The sequence below is a fragment of the Schistocerca gregaria genome, chromosome X (genome assembly GCF_023897955.1).
Source record: "Schistocerca gregaria isolate iqSchGreg1 chromosome X, iqSchGreg1.2, whole genome shotgun sequence".
Classification (NCBI taxonomy): Eukaryota; Metazoa; Arthropoda; class Insecta; order Orthoptera; family Acrididae; genus Schistocerca; species Schistocerca gregaria.
In genome coordinates, this window is record NC_064931.1 from 236187098 (window position 1) to 236202188 (window position 15091).

A 15091-nucleotide genomic window follows, 5' to 3' on the forward strand; every position below is an offset into this window, starting at 1 on the left:
CGAGGCAGCACTGATCTCACTACCAGAATCTAAAATCGCAACTGTTTTCATGTTCTGTATTTTAATTTCTATAGCCGTGGTGTAGGGTTAGCGTCTTTGATTCATAATCAAAACGTCTTCGGTCAGGGGTTCGATCCCCTCCACTGCCTAAATTTTGATATATAATCAGCATTGGCAGCCGAAGACTTCCGGCATAAGAAGTCAGCCTCATTCTGCCAACGGCCTTGTCCAAGAGGGCGGAGAAGCGGATAGAGGTTCAGGGCACTCACTTGTCCTAAGGGTGGGAAATTGCCCCTAAAGGCAGAAGAACCAGCAATGATCAACGACATGAGGCTGCAGAAGGCAATGGAAACCACTGCATTAACGACACGTAACGTGAATCCACAGGACATGTGGCCTGTAGTTGAAGAAGTGTAATGATGATCTCTCCATAGGCAAAAGATTCCAGAATAGTCCCCCATTCGGATCTCTGGGAGGGGACTGCCAAGGGGGAGGCTACCATGAGAAAAAGATTGAATAATCAACGAAATGATAATGTTCTATGAGTCGGGGCTTGGAATGTCAGGAGCTTGAACGTGGTAGGGAAACTAGAAAATCTGAAAAGGGAAATGCAAAGGCTCAATCTAGATATAGTAGGGGTCAGTGAAGTGAAGTGGAAGGAAGACAAAGATTTCTGGTCAGATGAGTATCGGGTAATATAAACAGCAGCAGAAAATGGTATAACGGGTGTAGGATTCGTTATGAATAGGAAGGTAGGGCATAGGGTGTGTTACTGTGAACAATTCAGTGACTGGGTTATTCTAATCAGAATCGACAGCAGACCAACACCGACAACGATTGTTCAGGTATACATGCCGACGTCGCAAGCTGAAGATGAACAGATAGAGAAAGTGTATGAGGATATTGAAAGGGTAATGCAGTATGTAAAGGGGAACAAAAATCTAATAGTCATGGGCGACTGGAATGCAGTTGCAGTGGAACAAGTAGAAGAAAAGGTTACAGGAGAATATGGGCTTGTGACGAGGAATGAAAGAGGAGAAAGTCTAATTGAGTTCTGTAACAAGTTTCAGCTAGTATAGCGAATACCCTGTTCAAGAATCACAAGAGGAGGAGGTATACTTGGAGACGGCCGGTAGGTACGGGAAGATTTCAATTAGATTACATCATGGTCAGACAGAGATTCCGAAATCAGATACTGGATTGTAAGGCATACCCAGGAGCAGATATAGACTCAGATCACAATATAGTAGTGATGAAGAGTAGGCTTAAGTTCAAGACATTAGTCAGGAAGAATCAATACGCAAAGAAGTGGATTACGGAAGTTCTAAGGAATGACGAGATACGTTTGAAGTTCTCTAACGCTATAGATACAGCAATAAGGAATAGCGCAGTAGGCAGCACAGTTGAAGAGGAATGGACATCTCTAAAAAGGGCCATCACAGAAGTTGGGAAGGAAAACATAGGTACAAAGAAGGTAGCTGCGAAGAACACATGGTTAACAGAAGAAGTACTTCAGTTGAATGATGAAAGGAGGAAGTACAAACACTTTCTGGGAAAGTCAGGAATACAGAAATACAAGTCGCTGAGGAATGAAATAAATAGGAAGTGCAGGGAAGCTAAGACGAAATGGCTACAGGAAAAATGTGAAGACATCGAAAAAGATATGATTGTCGGAAGGACAGACTCAGCATACAGGAAAGTCAAAACAACCTTTGGTGGCATTAAAACCAACGGTGGTAACGTTAAGAGTGCAACGGGAATTCTACTGTTAAATGCAGAGGAGAGAGCAGATAGGTGGAAAGAATACATTGAAAGCCTCTATGAGGGTGAAGATTTGTCTGATGTGATAGAAGAAGGAAAAGGAGTCGATTTAGAAGAGATAGGGGATCCAGTATTAGAATCGGAATTTAAAAGAGCTTTGGAGGACTTACAGTCAAATAAGGCAGAAGGGATAGATAACATTCCATCAGAATTTCTAAAATCATTAGGGGAAGTGGCAAGAAAACGACTATTCACGTTGGTGTGTAGAATATATGAGTCTGGCGACATACCATCTGACTTTCAGAAAAGCATCATCCACACAATTCCGAAGACGGCAAGAGCTGACAAGTGCGAGAATTATCGCACAATCAGCTTAACAGCTCATGCATTGAAGCTGCTTACAAGAATAATATACAGAAGAATGGAAAAGAAAATTGAGAATGCGCTAGGTGTCGATCAGTTTGGCTGTAGGAAAAGTAAAGGCGCGAGAGAGGCAATTCTGACGTTACGGCTAATAATGGAAGCAAGGCTAAAGAAAAATCAAGACACATTCATAGGATTTGTCGACCTGGAAAAAGTGTTCGACAATATAAAATGGTGCAAGCTGTTAGAGATTCTGAAAAAAGTAGGGGTAAGCTATAGGGAGAGACGGGTCATATACAATATGCACAACAACCAAGATGGAATAATAAGAGTGGACGATCAACAACGAAATGCTCGTATTAAGAAGGGTGTAACACAAGGCTGTAGCCTTTCACCCCTACTCTTCAATCTGTACATCGAGGAAGCAATGATGGAAATAAAAGAAAGGTTCAGGAGTGGAATTAAAATACAAGGTGAAAGGATATCAATGATACGGTTCGCTGATGACATTGCTATCCTGAGTGAAAGTGAAGACAAATTAAATGATCTGCTGAACGGAATGAACAGTCTAATGAGTACACAGTATGGTTTGAGAGTAAATTGGAGAAAGACGAAGGTAATGAGAAGTAGTAGAAATGAGAACAGAGAGAAACTTAACATCAGGATTGATGGTCACGAAGTCAATGAAGTTAAGGAATTCTGCTACCTAGGTAGTAAAATAACCAATGACGGATGGAGCAAGGAGGACATCAAAAGCAGACTCGCTATGGCAAAAAAGGCATTTCTGGCCAATAGAAGTCTACTAATATCAAATACCGGCCATAATTTGAGGAAGAAATTTCTGAGGATGTACGTCTGGAGTACAGCATTGCATGGTAGTGAAACATGGACTGTGGGAAAACTGGAACAGAAGAGAATCGAAGCATTTGAGATGTGGTGCTATAGATGAATGTTGAAAATTAGGTGGACTGATAAGGTAAGGAATGAGGGGGTTCTACGCAGAATCAGAGAGGAAAGGAATATGTGGAAAACACTGATAAGGGGAAGGGACAGGATGATAGGACATCTGCTAAGACATGAGGGAATGACTTCCATGGTACTGTAGAGGCTGTAGAGGCCAAAAACTGTAGAGGAAGACAGAGATTGGAATACGTCAAGCAAATAATTGAGGACGTAGGTTGCAAGTGCTACTCTGAGATGAAGAGGTTAGCACAGGAAAGGAATTCGTGGCGGACGGCATCAAACCAGTCAGTAGACTGATGACCAAAAGAAAAAGCTGGTTGGTAAACCTCCTTTATTTCCTGCCTACCTTAATCCATAAGTGCATTTTTTATCTCATGCCTTTTGTCATAGCCCAAGAATCTTACTAATGCTCCATTACATTCTACCGTTCGTGACTGGACCTGATCCAAACCACCTACTAGTTTTCCGGCTCCTGATTCCTGTCTGTACCATAATATCCTCCCATATTCGTACCCCTCTGAAAAGCACCTCTCCCTCTTCTTGAAGGACTACGACTGTAACGAGGTGGCCTATTTTCCTCTCGATTGAGAGGCTCGTTTCCTTTGTCTGTAACTCTGCTCTGGCTTCACTCACAGTTGTTACGGCAGTCTGCTCACCATCTGTTCCTGCTCCAGCCCTCCTGCACTTGCTTGCTGCCGCACAAAACATCAAACTGCTCAAGGACGTGCAGTAGGTTATTGACATCACTTTTCTTTACATTGATTAACTTCTCTTGTACTGACACTGGAAATTTAAGTATGATTATCTCTATAAGGTCTGATTCTCTCAACTGGTCAGTGCAGTGTTGGTTCTTTTCCCAATAGTGTTGAAAAACTCTTTATAGCTATTACAACCACTACTAGCAAAACTCCTTCTCTCAAAAATTTCACCCCTGATGCTGTTTCATGTGCTAGTAGACCAACATTGATTTAAAAATGCTTGTACAAATTCCTTGTATGTAGTACATGTGTTACTGACCCCTGTTCCCTGTGATATTGCGTCTCCATGAAATCTGCTTGCCACAACTTTTATTTTTTGTTGTTCTGTTACGTTTTCAGGAAGTGTATCCTTGAACTGCTTAATAAAATCAATTGGATGTATGTTACCTCTACTAGAGAAAGGATGGTAAACAATCCTGGGATTTGTTACATCACTGACATGAACACACACTTTGTCCTTGCTTTTATCTGGAAGTCAATTCACTACTTCCCTAATTTATTTCAATTCACCTTGAATCACTTCTGTGGTAACTTTACAATGAGCTCCTATTTGTGAAACCTTATGACTAGGTACTTGCTGCTCTTATTTGGTGTTTTCCAACTCACTTAACTGCTGGTCATGTTTATCACGACATTCTTTAGCAGCCTTGACTTGCTCCTTTATTACTTGACTAACATTACTATTCATTGTCGATATTACACGATCCTTAGCATCCATATCATCACTCAGCTTTTTAACTATACTATCAAAAATCTGATTTATTTCAAGCTTACGTAATTATAATTTCTTACCATATTCTTTTGTTTCCTTATCTGTTTTACAAGAACAAGCTGCAGTTTTAGCTCAGGTTTTGATACCTTTTGTTCTAAAGCCGTGAAATTGGTATTGATTTGAGTTATGCCTGCATATGCTTTCTCTATTTTCTTTCCTAATTACTCTTTAGTTCCTTTTTGCTAATTATCTATTTTCCACTCCTATACTTCTTTGGTGCCTTTTATCTCTGATTACACACTGTCTATTTTATTTTCAGTTTCTTTTTGCTCTGCTGTTATTTCCTCTTTTTGTTCTTTTAAAAGTAGTTTTGGCTCTGCTATAAATGATTGCAACATTGACATTATAGATTGATTTTGATCTTGCTCGTCTCCTTCATCTTGACTAATAATCTCAGTTGGCAAGGTGTCAGAAGAATCAGTTCTGTGACTTAATCTACCTGACTCCACTGTCGGCTCATTTGTAATGTCAACGTCAGATTCTGGTCTCCTGATGTCTTCATCTAAATTTACCATGTCATTGTGGTCAGAAGCAACAATATCTACATTTTCATTGCAATTATTTAACATAGAATCAACATTTTCAGAAACGTTATTAATCTCATTATTATCTGAAGTTTGCAACTGATGTGCTAAATCATCTACAATAATATTTATTTGCAATTCTTTTTGCTGATCTGAAGGATCATTGCCATCACTATTTACTTGATTTCTTTCCCTACTTCTTAGAATATATCTCTTTTCCCTTTTGTCAGACATTTTATACCTTACAAAATTTATCAATTTTAGCCAAATATGTTTCAATGAATTGAGTTTAGACCACACTTTAAGATTTTACAACTATTGCACTGTTTGTTACATAAATTAAATTGTTCTGCCAGAATAACCCTCTTAGATGCTATTCTATGTGCTGCCATCGAGAAGTTCCTTGTCTTCTCCTGCTGCTGAAGCTGGAGTGATGTAGTGCTTTCTGGACTGCTGGAACACCCAGTTCAGGAACTCTGCTATAGGTGTGTCTTGGTGCTGCTGCTGGCTGCCAAGGCTTGTATCGGCCACAGTGAACTGTGCCCGCTCACACTGCTAGTGCTGCCTCCTCGTGTTGCATTGCATCGCCTCATAGTACAACGAAAAATTCTTGATGAAATAACGTATTCCACACGTATGTTGTTTTTTGACTACTGCACATCAACACAACAAGTTTCCCTCTCAACAAACGTTATGTTCTTCTGAATAAAACAAAATTGTCTGTGTCGTCAATAATCAAAGTTCAACTAAAGTTCAAAAGAGAGTCCAAGTACAGTTCAAAGACCTTTACTGAGTTCCTACACAGATCTGTCGTAATTTAGTAGCAAATTAGTCATTTTCGATGTTGTGAATTATTACTAAAAATTTTTCACAGTTCTCACTAATAATGAAGCCTCATACTCCAAATCACTCAAATATTGATGATTTTCCCCGCAACGGATGCCATATTATGGCAAGAAAGGAAGAATGAATTGGTTGCTGGTGTTAATAATGATCATCCTCCTTTACTTCCTGTGCATTACTGTAGATGACGTGTCACTGAGCACATTTGCTCTGTGCATGCAATATGCATGATGTGCCTAGCTGTTTCCACTGCACTGTTTGGAATACAAAGGTTCTGTTACAGTTCGCTAACCTGGTGTCTCCAAGTTGATGTCCCCAGCGCAGAAAACAGTATGAAGGGCTTAGGTTCTGTATCTTGAGGCTGAAACTGACACTTAGTGAGGTTCTGTTCTGAAATAATGTATCATTTCTGTGGGATGCCACTCATGTATTTTGATATAGCCACACGAGCCCCATGAACCATGGACCTTGCCGTTGGTGGGGAGGCTTGCGTGCCTCAGCGATACAGATGGCCGTACCGTAGGTTCAACCACAACGGAGGGGTATCTGTTGAGAGGCCAGACAAATGTGTGGATCCTGAAGAGGGGCAGCAGCATTTTTAGTAGTTGCAGGGGCAGCAGTCTGGATGATTGAATGATCTGGCCTTGTAACATTAACCAAAACGGCCTTGCTGTGCTGGTACTGCGAACGGCTGAAAGCAAGGGGAATCTAGGGCCATAACTTTTCCCAAGGGCATGCAGCTTTACTGTATGATTAAATGATGATGTAGTCCTCTTGGTAAAATATTCTGGAGGTATAACAGTCCCCCATTCGGATCTCCGGGCAGGGACTACCCAGGAGAAAGAAAACTGGCGTTCTACGGATCGGAGCGTGGAATGTCAGATCCCTTAATCGGTCAAGTAGGTTAGAAAATTTAAAAAGGGAAATGGATAAGTTAAAGTTAGATACAGTGGCAATTAGTGAAGTTTGGTGGCAGGAGGAACAAGACTTTTGGTCAGGTGAATACAGGGTTATAAATACAAAATCAAATAGGGGTATTGCAGGAGTAGGTTTAATAATGAATAAAAAAGTAGGAGTGCGGGTAAGCTACTACAAACAGCATAGTGAACACATTATTGTGGCCAAGATAGACACAAAGCCCACGCCTACTACTGTAGTACAAGTTTATATGCCAACTAGCTCTGCAGATGATGAAGAAATTGAGGAAATCTATGATGAGATAAAATAAATTATTCAGGTAATGAAGGGAGACGAAAATTGAATAGTTATGGGTGACTGGAATTCATCAGTAGGAAAACGGAGAGAAGGAAACATAGTAGGTGAATATGGAATGGGGGTAAGAAATGAAAGAGGAAGCCGTCTGGTAGAATTTTGCACAGAGCATAACTTAATCATAGCTAATACTTGGTTCAAGAATCATAAAAGAAGGTTGTATACATGGAAGAATCCTGGAGATACTAAAAGGTATCAGATAGATTATATAATGGCAAGACAGAGATTTAGGAATCAGGTTTTAAATTGTAAGACATTTCCAGGGGCAGATGTGGACTCTGACCACAATCTATTGGTTATGAACTGTAGATTAAAACTGAAGAAACTACAAAAAGGTGCTAATTTAAGGAGGTGGGACCTGGAAAATATGAAAGAACCAGAGGTTGTAAAGAGTTTCAGGGAGAGCATAAGGGAACGATTGACAGGAATGGAGGATAGAAATACAGTAGAAGAAGAATGGGTAGCTCTGAGGGATGAAGTAGTGAAGGCAGCAGAAGATAAAGTAGGTAAAAAGATGAGGGCTAATAGAAATACGTGGGTAACAGAAGAAATATTGAATTTAATTGATGAAAGGAGAAAATATAAAAATGCAGTAAATGAAGCAGGCAAAAAGGAATACAAATGTCTCAAAAATGAGATCGACAGGAAGTGCAAAATGGCTAAGCAGGGATGGCTAGAGGACATATGTAAGGATGTAGAAGCTTTTCTCACTAGGGGTAAGATAGATACTGCCTACAGGAAAATTAAAGAGACCTTTGGAGAAAAGAGAGCCACTTGTATGAACATCAAGAGCTCAGATGGAAACCCAGTTCTAAGCAAAGAAGGGAAGGCGGAAAGGTGGAATGAGTATATAGAGGGTCTATACAAGGGCGATTTTCTTGAGGACAATATTATGGAAAGGGAAGAGGATGTGGATGAAGACGAAATGGGAGATAAGATACTGTGTGAAGAGTTTGACCGGGCACTGAAAGACCTAAGTCGAAACAAGGCCCCGGGAGTAGACAACATTCCATTAGAACTACTGACGGCCTTGGGAGAGCCAGTCATGACAAAACTCTACCATCTGGTGAGCAAGATTTATGAGACAGGCGAAATACCCTCAGACTTTATGAAGAATATAATAATTCCAATCCCAAAGAAAGCAGGTGTTGACAAATGTGAAAATTACCGAACTATCAGTTTAATAAGTCACAGCTGCAAAATACTAACATGAATTCTTTACAGACGAATGGAAGAACTGGCAGATGCGGACCTTGTGGAAGATCAGTTTGGATTTCGCAGAAATGTTGGAACACGTGAGGCAATACTAACCTTACGACTTATCTTGGAAGAAAGATTAAGAAAAGGCCAACCTACGTTTCTAGCATTTGTAGACTTAGAGAAAGCTTTTGACAATGTTGACTGGAATACTCTCTTTCAAATTCTAAAGGTGGCAGGGGTAAAATACAGGGAGCGTAAGGCTATTTACAATTTGTACAGAAACCAAATGGCAGTTATAAGAGTCGAGGGACATGAAAGGGAACCAGTGGTAGGGAAGGGAGTGAGACAGGGTTGTAGCCTCTCCCCGATGTTAATCAATCTGTATATTGGGCAAGCAGTAAATGAAACAAAAGAAAAATTTGGAGTAGGTATTAAAATTCACGGAGAAGGAATAAAAACTTTGAGGTTCGCCGATGACATTGTAATTCTGTCAGAGACAGCAAAGGACTTGGAAGAGCAGTTGAACGGAATGGACAGTGTCTTAAAAGGAGGATATAAGATGAACAACAACAAAAGCAAAACGAGGATAATGGAATGTAGTCAAATTAAATCAGGTGATGCTGAGGGAATTAGATTAGGAAATGAGACACTTAAAGTAGTAAACGAGTTTTGCTATTTAGGGAGTAAAATAACTGATGATGGTCGAAGTAGAGAGAATATAAAATGTAGACTGGCTATGGCAAGGAAAGCGTTTCTGAAGAAGAGAAATTTGTTAACATCGAGTATAGATTTAATGGTCAGGAACTCGTTTCTGAAAGTATTTGTATGGAGTGTAGCCATGTATGGAAGTGAAACATGGACGATAACTAGTTTGGACAAGAAGAGAATAGAAGCTTTCGAAATGTGGTGCTACAGAAGAATGCTGAAGATTAGATGGGTACATCACATAACTAATGAGGAGGTATTGAATAGAATTGGGGAGAAGAGGAGTTTGTGGCACAACTTGACAAAAAGAAGGGACCGGTTGGTAGGACATGTTTTGAGGCATCAAGGGATGACAAATTTAGCATTGGAGGGCAGCGTGGAGGGTAAAAATCGTAGAGGGAGACCAAGAGATGAATACACTAAGCAGATTCAGAAGGATGTATGTTGCAGCAAGTACTGAGAGATGAAGAAGCTTGCACAGGATAGAGTAGCATGGAGAGCTGCATCAAACCAGTCTCAGGACTGAAGACCACAACAACAACAACACACGAGATGATCTTAATACAACACCTTCTGATGCAGCAAAGTACATGATCAAACACAATGTTTACAAAAATGTATCTGTACACTATTTGTGGTACGTGTCTGTGCCTCAAAACTACTGGAGTGAGAGTTTTAATACTGAACATGACTGTACATCTAGAGTGCTTAATCCAGAGTGATGAACAGCTCAAAACACTTCGCATGCCGTATCAGAATAGGCTTGATGCTTCCGAAGTGCTTCGTCTGGAATTTCGACAGTCTTTTGTTTTTTTATTTAAATTGTTTTTAATTATTCTAAAAAAACTGATTGATAGTCAGCTGTTGGAGATATTTACACTAAAAAGTTAAGTCATTCAAATGAGTAGTTTAACTAATAATAATAACTATACTTCTATGTTTTGGCACTCTTGCTCCGAACACCACAGCCAATCACAGAGCAGTAGCATTATACAAGCGGTCTTTCTCATGGAATGGTACCGAATCTAACACCTGTCACAGGTACCTCACACCACATTTCGTCATCTATATACTTCTTGCATCTCCACTGCTCTGGGAACAGCTTCTTTGAGCCTAATCCAGAAATATTACAAGCCTAAATTTCAAGTATTCATTTGACATATATGACGTACCAATTGTGTGTGCTTTACTTCCAAGGAACGGTGAAGTAATTTTCATGTCCTCCAAGTACTGGGCTGATAAAATGAACATGATGAAATATTTAGAGCTTATAAGCTGCTTAATCACCTATCATAATTTTCATGTGACATTTGCAAATGCAGTAAGGATGGGTGGAGATGATAGTGGTACCAGATTTACTCTCTACCTGCTGTAAGGTACTATCCTGAGTACTCGCGCAGCTCTTTAATGTTAATAAACAGGATTGACAATGTAGGAAGTAGATCTGACAACCACAAGGTCAATTATAAGTTAAACAAATCACATTCACTGGAAAAATTCTGACAGTGTACTGTACCAGATTAGCCAGGCGAAAAATTACTTCCTCCTACACATTGCTTATAGAAGTGATGCAGACAAGAATATGTGACTAATTAGAGCCTATGTGGGCGATTTTCAACTATTCTCCTCCCCAGTATTAGCTGTAATTTTATTTGAAATAATTGGAATACATTGTGAAACCAGAAAATATCACCTCCACACACTACTAAGCTGGTATACAGAATACAGACACACATCTACAATGTTCTTGAACAGAAGTAACCATAAACTAGAAGATCAGACAAATTCAAAGTGAATTATCGATTAACTATATAGGGCTTACTGTCCACATTATGAGAACGTAACTTCTAATGAAGCTTGGGAAAATTACTATATCCTCCACTATATGTCTCCACAAAATTTCCACATAGAAGAAAAGAGAGCTCATAAAGATGTTAATTGAACACAATTCTTTGCATATGCCATTTGCAAGTATCACAGGGATGGTGGTATGAGAAGTATGCCCTACTAAATACTGAAGGGTAGTTTCCTCAATAAACACACAGATTTGTAATGTGTGTCAAGATTATTAATTATATATCAAGTAGATGCAACAGCATCAATAGTCCATTTTCAATTAAATCAAAATGATTCAGACATTCCAAGCGGGTGCAGTTTAAACATTACTTCCTACTACAAGACACTACTAGCTGGTTCTCTGCTGTACATAACATTATCTGGCTTGTGGTATGTAGATAAAAAGTTTTAAATGTTCTTTAATGCATTTAGGGCCACATCTTTTATAGCATCTCAGCGAACATAATTTTTTTGCTGTGCTGATAGAATTGTTATCAACTGATTATATTCATTTCTTGATAATTTTGTTATTGTGATCTAGGACCATGAACTGTTGTGGTACATACATCATGATGGCATGTTTGTGAGGTATTAAAACTGTGGTGATAAATGGTTTTCACACTTTCCTTTGTAAGCTGTTATGTGTTGCCATTACATATAAAAAGTAATTAACAGTGTATTCTGTTTTTATTTTATGTTTTCTTATCATTTATTAAAAAATTTATATGTTACTAGTATTAACATTTACCTATCACAATGTGAAAACAGTCCTTGAAACTTTATCACACAATAAAGGTATGAGCTGATATGGGTCACAATAACGTATCTTGCAGAAGTGAAGCAATGTGTTCTGACAAGAGTAATGATCCCACAACAAACAGAAACTGGTTGTTCTTGTTGTTGTTGTAGTTTTCATACTCGTTGTACAGTGTACTGCCACAAGGTGTTGGACATAGACAGAGTTGGTAAGACAGATTCCTAAATGTTTTGAGATACCCCTAAGATGGTGGTAGGTATGCTGCCCAAGGACCACAAACATTGCTCACAAATACCTTTAGTGGGAAGTATATCCCCCCATGGCCCATGAAAGAGTTAAAATACATAACTGCAAACAAGGAGATCAGACTGTCGAAGTCAAATAATTATGATAGGTGGTCAATAAGTAATGTAACATTTACTTTTTCTGGAAGGAGGTTGATTTTATTTGGGGTTCCATACTCTCCTTTACTCTTTTGGCTACAAAACTCTATTTTTCAATATCTTCTCCATTCAATGTGATGGTCTTATGCCACTTACTGGACGGCTTGTATTCTGGTATTGTACCACTCTGCTGGTCTTCACATAACTCAATGTCATGATGCAGCAATATCCTCCCTGTCATCCATGCACTGCTTCCTGCAGAGTACATCCTTCATTGGGCCAAAGGGAAGGGCTTAGGAAGGTGCAAGATCTGAGCCGTAGGGTGGATGAGGGAGAACAACCCAATAAATTCTTATGACCCCCTCCAGGTGTGCAGACTTGTGTGAGGTTTTGTATTGCCATGTATGTTCATTTGCATATTAGTAGTGACAAACACACTGATGATGTTTCCTCAATTTCATGAGGTTAGCACAATACACTTCAGAGTTGATCATTGTATCATAAAGAAGGATATCAATCAGAATAACCCCCTTTGGAGCCCCAAAACGCTATCACCACGAGTTTACCAGCTGAGGCAGCTGCATTGTACTTTTTCTTCTGAGGAGAGGTGGTGTGGTGCCACTCCCTGGACTGCAGTTTTGTTTCTTATTTGAAGTAATAAACCCATGTTTTGTCACCTGTCACCTCAGCCACTCTGGACGGCCACTGAAACAACATTACTCCATAATGTCCTGCAGTAAATTCTGCATTTTTTTAACTGAAATTCGCCAGTAAAAAAGTGTGGCACTACTTACTGAATGCTCCTCAAATGTAGTACTGTACACAACCAACTGTCCAAACTATAACAGACTATGTTACTGAATAACTTTGCAAATTATAACATCCTCCAATACTTGGGTGCACAAAATTACCATCAGAGCTCATAGAGAGTCTAATCAAGAGTGTTTCTTCACAAACATTCTTCGAAAAAGCAACAGGGAATGGAGGAAACCAGTGGGTTACAAAAGTTTCCTCTATTGCACATTGTAGGTAGGTCTGCTGAGAATTCATGTCGATCTTTAAAATTTATAAATATTATTACTCTGTAGGAAGTAAATCTAACAACTACAAAATGCTTATCAATTGACTGATATTGATTCTCTGTCAAAATTCTTAAAACATACATTCCAAGCTTCATCAGGCAAACTATTACTTTCTCCTACTAATTGCTCCTAAAAGTAAAGGAGACAAAACCAACTAACAGATTAGTGCTCATAAGGAGAACTTTCAACAAAAAAGGTTCACATGGCTCTGAGCACTATGAGTCTTAACATCTATGGTCATCAGTTCCCTAGAACTTAGAACTACTTAAACCTAACTAACCTAAGGACAACACACAACACACAGCCATCACGAGGCAGAGATAATCCCTGACCCCGCCGGGAATCGAACCCTGGAACCCGGGGAACTTTCAACAAATCTCATCACACTGCCCCTGGAACAAAAAGGAATGCGAACTGAATCGGAAGTGCTATCCACTACATGTAATTATTCTGATATGTGGAAAATAGATGTATGCTTTCAATGTTTCTTAACAGAAACAGTCCTAAATGAAGAGTTCAGACAAACTGGAAGTCATTTATCAGTTAACTGTACATGACTAATGTCCGAGGTCTTAGAGCATACCTTCCAACAAAGACTGGACAAATTATTAATCCTTCAGTACATGGGTCCATGAAATTCCCATCAAGCAAAAATCATGGCTGATAAGCAGTTTAAATGGTAGTGTTACTTCCCACAAACTATTCACAAATATAACAGGTATGGCAGGATAGGATACTTGAGGTACCCTATATTTCACACTTTAACATGGTTTCCTGATTATTCATGTTCATCTTTAATGTTTAGAAGTAGTATTATCATGAAATTAATAAATCTATGACCACAAAATCTATTAACAACTTACTAGAAATGCAAACATCTCCCACACCACGGTACAATTCTAAAGCTGACAAATAAGTAGTCTTCCATATAGGAATGTACAAGATAGCATGTGCCCTAATGAAAATAACAGCATGAATCAATCTGGACTTCTGTTCCACATGTTTAAATGGAACTTTCTTCCACAGTGTGGCTGCAGTGGCAAACACCATTTCTCACACTGCAGTGTCTCTCAGAGGCTACATCTGGCTTAGAGTTTTATCTTTATAAAAAGATTTTCACGCATGTGAATAACTCCACTTCTTAACAAATAGCTGGCCCTGTGGAGTTGATGGAGAATGAGGGCAAGCAATGACAATTCCTCTCACATCTGCCTGTGCTGTAACCCACCCTTTGTTCTATCAAGTTTATGAATCTGTTCCCCATTCCTTGAAGTAAATTCCTGTCTCATCCCAGCGAGCTTTGAGGCTTTCAGGTCTGAAAAAAAAAAGAATCAAATCCTCATTATAACAAAAGGAACAAAGAAAATAAGGTATTAGCTGGGCAGTCACTGGTAGCAGTGAATACTATCTGCACTTATGGTGCACTGTAAGAATGAAACCACACTGAGTGAAGGTATCAGCATATAATATGTAACAACTTGCATGACGGTCTTGGGGAAAACTGCAATGTATCACAGAGTTGATCTCAGACAATTTTTAATTCAAGGCAGGGTGCTGAATGACAGCTCTGCTTCAGCTAAAATTACTGGAAGATTATATAAGATGAGCATAGCTGCACATATATTGGAAAACAAGCTTGAAATTTTAAGATCATGCATATTATTCAAGCACTCAAAAGACTGTAAAGTAATGCATTCCCACTTTAAAGTATGAACTGTATTCAAATATTTAATTACATCTTCTAAATCTGATGTAACACCATTAAGGTATTCATTGATAAATAACTTCCATACTTCAGAAAACTAATCATCAATCATGTTTAAGTATTTCCGTAAAAACCCAAATGTTTCACATAAAATCTTCACTGTTTCT